Below are 8,004 nucleotides of genomic sequence, written 5' to 3' on the forward strand. Positions count from 1 at the left end.
TGCCTAGAACCTCTGACCCTGGGCTCCTTTCCTGGAATGTTTCTTTTCCAATTCTGTCTCACTCACCCCAGCCTCATCCCTTCCCACCCCTGTATGCCACTTGACCCCGAGTCCAGACCTTCCTTCCCACTGGCCTAGTTCCTGTAACTTGGAGGTGATTAGGTATTAGCCAAGGTCGGGCTAGGGCTCCTCCTCATACTATTTCACACAAGGCACAAAAAGAAATACATGCTTGTCTCCCTAGTGTAATGCCAGAACCTCAGCATGCAGGGATGGAGCCTGTATGTCTAGATCTGAGCCCCTGGAGACCAGCACTGTCCCCAGCAGGCCTCCAGCACAATAGGGCTCAGAGGGGCAGCTGTATCTGTTATGTTCTCACACCAACTTGGCAACTCAAGGTTAATCCAGGAAAGTCTGACTTTGGGTTATAGGCCTTGACCCTTTATTTATGTCAATTGAAGGTTTTCTTCTCATTGGGAAGATCTGACATGTATCTGACTGGAAGCCGACACCATCGTTTTGTATTGCTGCGAATCTGAATGGAATGTTCTGGTTATATCTTTCTGGCTGTTTTCTGTAATAATGCTCAGTCGTGCTTTGTTATTTAATATGAAGGACTGAGACCTCCATGGACTGCAGGTCAATTTTGATGCCCCCCAGATGCAATGGAATCCTTAATGCGCTGAGGAGGGACTGCATGCCTGCATCTTGTCTTCCCACATGGATCAGGCCCTCCACTGCCACACGCCATTGTCTCATTGGCCGTGTTCAGTCAGATTGGCCTCTGGCAGCCCCATGCAGTTCAGACGGGGACCAGCTGCAACTGCAGCCCCTCTAGTTCTCTGCTTCTTCTGTGTCCCATGTTGCAAGCCTTGGCTGGGATTGCTGAAGGTGGATATGTTTCCCTGAAGTTGTCTTGCACAAATAGTCACAAACCCTTATTTATTTACTTATTTTTTTAAATTTGAGACAAGGTTTTGCTCCATAGCTCAGGTTAGACTGCAGACCTCTCCAGCTCAAGTGATTCTCCCACCTCAGCTTCCCAAGTAGCTGGGTCTACTGGTGCATGCCACCAAACAGAGCTAATAATTTTAAAATTTTATTTTTTGTAGAGATGGGGTCTCACTTTGTCGCCCAGGCTGGTCTTGAGCTCCTGGGCTCTTCTAGTGATCCTCCCACCTTTCTTCCTCCCAAAATGCTGCGATTATAGATGTGAGCCACTATGCCTGGCCCCAAATCAGTTTTATCATGTCATCCTAAAACTAAAAAAAAGAGGAAAAAAAATAATATAAATGGCTCATAGACTACATAAAGTCTAAGCACTTATCTTTCCTGTACTTCTCAGCTCCACCCTGCTGTGCCTTTAATCTTGCTCTTTAATCACTATTATGTTCTTTCTACATCCCATTAGCACACAGGATGTCTAATATCTAATATATGATATCACATGATGCATGATAACCTCAAAGGGACAGAATTATCACTGTATGAATATTTCCAGCCCTTTCACTCTGGGCTGCTAGAGAGTGCCTGATTATGGACTTGGTAGCTTGGACTCCTTCCCCTACCCAGGGGATGCCTCTCTAGCAAGATAAATTCTTTTGGGATTTTAAAGCAAAACTGGAGGGAAATAAGGAAGGGAAGAACAACATGAGTATGAGGTATAACCAGAGGTAGGTTTATGGAGAAGTTTAGGTGGTAGGGACACCAGGGAGGGAAATTAATTGTGCAGTGAAAGGACATAGATGAAAGAAGAAAAAGAATCTCAGGAGTATCACTGTGAACTGTATATTCTTTTCCTACAATTTAAGAAACACAAGTAAGAATATAAGCAACACGAATTACTTCATGACTGTTACACAGTGCAATTTTAACCATGATTTCACTTTAGTGTAGTGCTAAAGTGGGTGGGCAGTGGCGGGGGGAGTCTTGGTTTCCAGAGAGCTCTATAAAAAAATCAGATGGCACAACAATATAAATATGCCTATTATCTTGCAGATATGTATATGGAGTCATACTTTTTCATAACAGAAAACCTGTGAAGCAGTGCGATGATCACACCTTTACGTTGCGCAGATTGGGTTCAGTCTCCCCATGCAGACTTAACCTTCTTAAGGGCTTAGTGCCTATGGCCCAAATATTTATTGTAGCACAAATTGAGACATCTCCTTGGAAATAACACAACAGTGATTGAAAATGGCAGCCTGCGGTGCAGTCCTTAGCCACGCTGGCTTTAAAGGCAGAGCAGTCCTGGTGAAAACATGCCCAAGTTCAAATAAAAGGCTCTAACAACATGTCACCTTAACCATCTGGACTGTAGCCTGATGAAGCCCCTGTATCTAATCTCGGTGCCGGTGCCTCTGGTCCCAGCGAGCTTGTTCTGGCTCTGGCCGCACCGCCGCAGGGAAACATTGCTCCAGAATGTCAAGGAAGAGAAGGCGGTGGGCTCCCCTGGAGCCCTGCTTTTCCTCCAGTGCCCTTTGGCCTCCAGCTTTGGCTGCAGAGGGTTTCCCCACAGAAAACTCTAAGCATAAAGCCATTCATGTCTCAATTCTCACCAAGGCACCAATATGTCCATTTCCAGAGCAGAAATAAAAGCTGGATGTACGTTCCTGCCCTGTTTCCTCTCAGAACAACACCTGTAATTCCTAATTCACAGCTCTCTGATTATGGCAGAGGGTCTGGTGTTGACTGAGCTCTTGCTGGCCCAGACACATGGCTGGGCACTTCTCCTGAGCTTTTTCAGGTCATCTTTATGGGGTCGCCCTGTGGGGGATGTTCATCACTTTCATCTTATAGATGAAGAAACAGAATCTCAGAGCTCAGAGGGCCTCCCTGGGCGTGGGGTTGAGCCCCAAGTCGCCGTGGCCATCATGCTACCTCTGGCTTAGAAGCCACTGTCTGAAGCCTAGAGTAAGGAGGCGGATCCCAACAGCTCCTACCTGTGTGAGGCTCACCTCACCATGGTCGAGGGGGAGTCATTACAAACTGACAGTAAGGTCACCTGCTTAGATTTTCTGTTATGTATAATCAGGAGCCCCTGTGTGTTTTTAAAATATGGGACGATGATTTAAATGGGATGAATGCCCTTGTAAGAGAGGTTGAAGGGGTGTGCCAGCCCCTTTGGCTCCTTTGGCCCTATATAGACACAGCAAGAGGGCGCTGTCTTTGAAGCTGAGCAGGCCCTCAGCAGAAGCAGAATCTGTTCGCACTGTGATCATGGACTTCCCAGCCTTTAGAAATGTGAGAAATAAATTTCTATTATTTATGAATTACCCAGTGTAAGGTATTTTGTTATAGCAGCCTGAATGGACTGAGACTGATGATGGCATATGGAAAAGGATTTGAAAATGATGTGCTAAAAAGGTTGAGGGGCATTCTTCTGATGGGTGCAGGGAATGATGAGACCACAGCAGGCAGCAATCTAGGTGTGCATCCAGCCAGGTTTCCACACGAGGAAGGGAGGGGAGAGATAGGCTGAGCCTGAGACTGACCATGGAGGTGAGATGGGATCCGGGATGAGTGGTGCTGACTGGCGGGGGCAGGACACTAGGGCAAGGCACAGAGGTTGAAATTGACTCCAGATTTCTCGTTTATGCCTGGACAGCTGTGAAGAGGTGGTGCCCACGACAGTGACAACAACACAAGGGCGGGGGAGAAGGGCAGCCCCTTTGGCAGTGGTCTCTTTTTGCTGTAAGCAGAGGTCACTCCAGACACACTGCCCAGTTCTTCCTACTAAAACTGGGTGAACAGGGAGGTACACAGAGCAGATCTGGACCAGAGATCAAGACAGGATACCCTCTTTTCAGGATCACTTCATCTCCGTGTTCTGGAGCAATCCAAGCCCTGATTTGGAAGGACTCTGACAAAGTACACAATGAACAATGACTGTGCTAGCTCCCTCTGAAGGTTCGAACGGGCCAGCAGAGCTCAAATGCATGTATTAAAAAATGATAATTGAGTTACTACAATAATATCGTATCATATGATTTTATAGGATGGGTCAACTTAAAATTTCACCAGTTCTGTCTTCTGTCAGTGTTAAAGTTTGTATCTTTACATTTCTCATGTTATAGCCATTGTACTACAGTCAAATAGGCAGGTGCCCACTAGAGAAAAATTATGCCAGAGAATAAGAAACGATTCAGGTTTTTTTTCTTTAGTATTTTTATCAGGTATGTTACTCCTTGGAGAATGTAGAAAATATTTGTTTAAAATATTCCTAATTTGATGGTACTTTCAAAATCTGATTTAGCCAGACCATTAAAAATTGTACAAATCTATAGCAATTACCTACTTCTAATTGAGTCATTATCCCCGAAGAAAAGTGCTGTTAGAACACTGTAGACTTCAGGTCATCTGCAATATACCTCCACTCTCATAAAAGAGAAATAACAAAAGGAAAAAATAAAGGGAAACATAAAAACCAAAATAAAAGGAACACCTCATTTTATTTTATTATGTTAATCTAATTCCCAGGTAGAAAGAATGACCTTCTGTTGTACTTCGATGTTTAAAATCTGGCCAGTGTTTAATGTGTACAAAATTATTTTTAATTTTAAGAGAGTATAATTTACCAATTAGATTAATTGTGTTTATTACTGCTGGGAGACTGCAAAGAGTCTCATTTTTAGTTCATAACAGAAGCTTCTGTAACCCTTTGGATCATATCTGGGATTCTGCATTTTTATTATAGCAAGAGAGCTTTGATGCTTGGATGTGTTAGGGAAGGATAGCCATATCAGAACGTTTCGTTGAGCCAATCTCTCCCTACTTGTTAATTTGGCACCTCTCAATCATACATTTTTTAAAATGCTCATTATTTCACATAACATATAAATTTATATAGCATCTTATATGCAATTTTAATGCATTCAGACTCCTAAAGCTATAATTCATTATAGCATTTTATTTTATTTATATTAATATATGTGCCTTGAGTTAATACTCTGATCATTTGCAAACTCAAGCTTTGTCTTGATAAATTTTTCTTTTTGACAAATTATACTACATTAGTTTGATATATTTGCAAAATGTAAATACCTGCCTTTCCCATTTCACTTTTGTTGATATTCCCAAAACACTGGGACATTGCTAGTCCAACAGGTATATTGAGGACCAGCATCTTCTCAAGTCTGCAGAAAAACGTTTTTACAATGTCATTATCTAAAGTGTTCAATTTTCAGTTATTTGGAATATGCCTTCTGCAAGCCATTTTTTTTTTTTTTTTTTGAGACAGAGTTTCACTCTTGTTGCCCAGGCTGGAGTGCAATGGCGTGATCTCAGCTCACTGCAACCTGGGACTCCCTGGTTCAAGTGATTCTCCTGCCTTAGCCTCTCGAGTAGCTGGGACTACAGGCACACACCACCATGCCTGGCTAATTTTTGTAGTTTTAGTAGAGACGGGGTTTCACCATGTTGGCCAGAGTGAAATGCTAGGTTGAACTTCTAACCTCAAGTGATCCGCCTGCCTAGGCCTCCCAAAGTGCTGGGATTACAGGCATGAGTCACGGCTCACGGTCAAGACATTTGTTTTTATAGGATGCTGCTACTTGACCAAGTTTGAATATACTTTCATTCAATTATGCCGATATTTATGTACTATAAAGAGCTGATTTTATATTATAATGTATTTTTGTTGTTGTTGTTTTTGTTTTATGAGACAGGGTCTCACTCTGTCGCCCAGGCTGGAGTTTAGTGGTGCTATCATAGCTCACTGCAGCCTCAACTTCCTGGGTACAGGTGATGGTCCCACCTCAGCCTCCCAAGTAGCTGGGACTACAAGCACACATCATCATATGTGGCTAATTTTTTGTAGAGATGGGGTTTTGCCATGTTTCCCAGGCTAGTCTTGAACTCCTGGGCTCAAGCAATCTGCCTGCCCTGGCCTCCCAAAGCTGGGATTACAGGTGTGAGCTACCATGCCCGGCCTATGATATCTTTCTAATAATATTTAAAGTGTGTTTTCATACTGCCCAAGAAGACAATTATGTGAAATGGTTATTTGGAATAAATATACAATAAATGTTCTATATATGTTACAGAAATCTTTAAAAATTGCCTTGAAGGGAATGGCACTAGGGCTGGATTAATTTACAACACTAATTCCCCTTTTTGGTGTGTTGGCTCATGCAAATGAGGAGACAGTCAGGAGATCATATAGTATCAAAGTGTAGAAGGGATGTGGCTTTATAGGATGTGGTCACTGCCCCTTGAGACTGAGCCAGGTATATTGAAATTACCATCCAGAGATTTCCTCTTCCTTAATATTTATCTTCCTGACTTAAAAAGATAAAAACTTGCAGGTTGTGTTTGTGCCAGCACCATTGAGAACTGCTACTTTACTGTGACCTTAAAATGGGTTCTTATGTGTATTTCTCAATTAATTAGAACCCAAAGGGAAAAAGTGGGTGCATAGTAAGAAAGAAAAACCTCTTTTACCAAACTTCCATTGCAGGTTTGTGCACACATTTGATTATTATGTCTAACAATCATTACTCATGCAAGTTTTATCCTTTCCATTCTTACTGAAATTTAGGAGGTTTATATTAGGTACCACTTGCTGTAGCCATATTTACACCCCAAACAAGCCCATATTTCCTATGCTGAATGATGCTATTTGTTGGGTAATGGGAGAGGTCAGCATGACTAGGGTGAAGGGTGTGTCTGCTGGAGAGGATGGAGAAGTAGGGCTGTGGGCTGAGGGTGAGTTTATGTTGGGGCTTGCCAGCTGAGCAGAGAGATTGCAGCTGATGCAGTAGGAAAGAGGAGCCATGGAGCTTTGGGGCAGATGGTAGCAGAACTGGGTTTAAGGGATTTTTCCTGGCATGGATTAGAGAGGAGAAAAGCCAGAGCCAGGGAGATAAGTAAAGAAAAGAAATTCTGGCCAGGTGTGGTGGCTCACGCCTGTAATCCCAGCACTTTGGGAGGCCAAGGCAGGTGGATTGCCCGAGGTCAGGGGTTTGAGACCAGCCTGGCTAACATTCTGAAACCCCGTCTCTACTAAAAATACAAAAAATTGTGGCGGGTGCCTGTAATCCCAGCTACTCGGGAGGCTGAGTCTGGAGAATCCCTTGAACCTGGGAGGCAGAGGTTGCAGTGAGCCGAGATCGTGCCATTGCACTCCAGCCTGGGCCACAAGAACAGAACTCTGTCTCACAAAAAAAGAAAAGAAATTCTCTTGCTGGGAGTTTTATGACGCCAATCTCAAATACAAGAGCCAGAAACCATATCTTCTAAAATCATGTTCCCTCTACACCCTGATAGCATAAAACATTCCTCATTGTTTATTCATTCTGCATGAGCCAACACAAAAAAGAGTTATTGGTGTCATTGCTGGGAGCAGAGATACCATAAGTTTCTTCAAAGACAGACACCAGGACTTTCATCTTCACATCTGTAGTCCTTGGAATATAGTAGGTCTTACAAAAACATTTGTCAAGGGAGTGAATGAAAATAAAAGTGAATGAAAATGAAAGCAAAATATACTTGAGGATATAGTTTTTCTTGGACCACAAGTTAAATGCCAATGGATAACTTCAGATTCCTAGCCATGCATCTTTTCCTCTGAGAATTGGATAGCTGGAATAACAGATCACTCCATTTCCTTTCTGACATGCCACATTGAATGAACATCTGTTAAGAACCAGAAAGTGCATGAAGAAGTTTGTCCATGAAATCACTCCATACCCAAGTGGAGGAGAAGCAGCTGTGGACTGAAGGTAAGCTGTGCATTTCCTCAACTGGCAAATGTCAAGCCCATAATCTGAGCTTCGTATGTAGGAAATACCTACACATGAAGCCCATCTAGGTATTTCCTCATGCAATAAGAAATACACCAGTATGGGGAGCCATGAAAAAAGCCTGCCATAACTCTGATAATGATTTATTTTCAAAGGCAGAAGAAAATTTTAGAAAACATATACATAGCCGGGCGCGGTGGCTCAAGCCTGTAATCCCAGCACTTTGGGAGGCCGAGACAGGCGGATCACGGGGTCGGGAGAT

General features: G+C 43.1%; 1 protein-coding gene across 4 annotated transcripts in view; it reads right to left on the reverse strand.

The window, feature by feature from the left end:
- The window catches only part of HECW1 (HECT, C2 and WW domain containing E3 ubiquitin protein ligase 1), a 469,289-nt gene that overhangs the window by 246,824 nt on the left and 214,461 nt on the right, over window positions 1–8,004 (reverse strand). The gene's annotated exons all lie outside the window — the stretch shown is intronic.

The sequence above is a fragment of the Colobus angolensis genome, unplaced genomic scaffold (genome assembly GCF_000951035.1).
Source record: "Colobus angolensis palliatus isolate OR3802 unplaced genomic scaffold, Cang.pa_1.0 Scaffold475, whole genome shotgun sequence".
Taxonomy (NCBI): Eukaryota; Metazoa; Chordata; class Mammalia; order Primates; family Cercopithecidae; genus Colobus; species Colobus angolensis.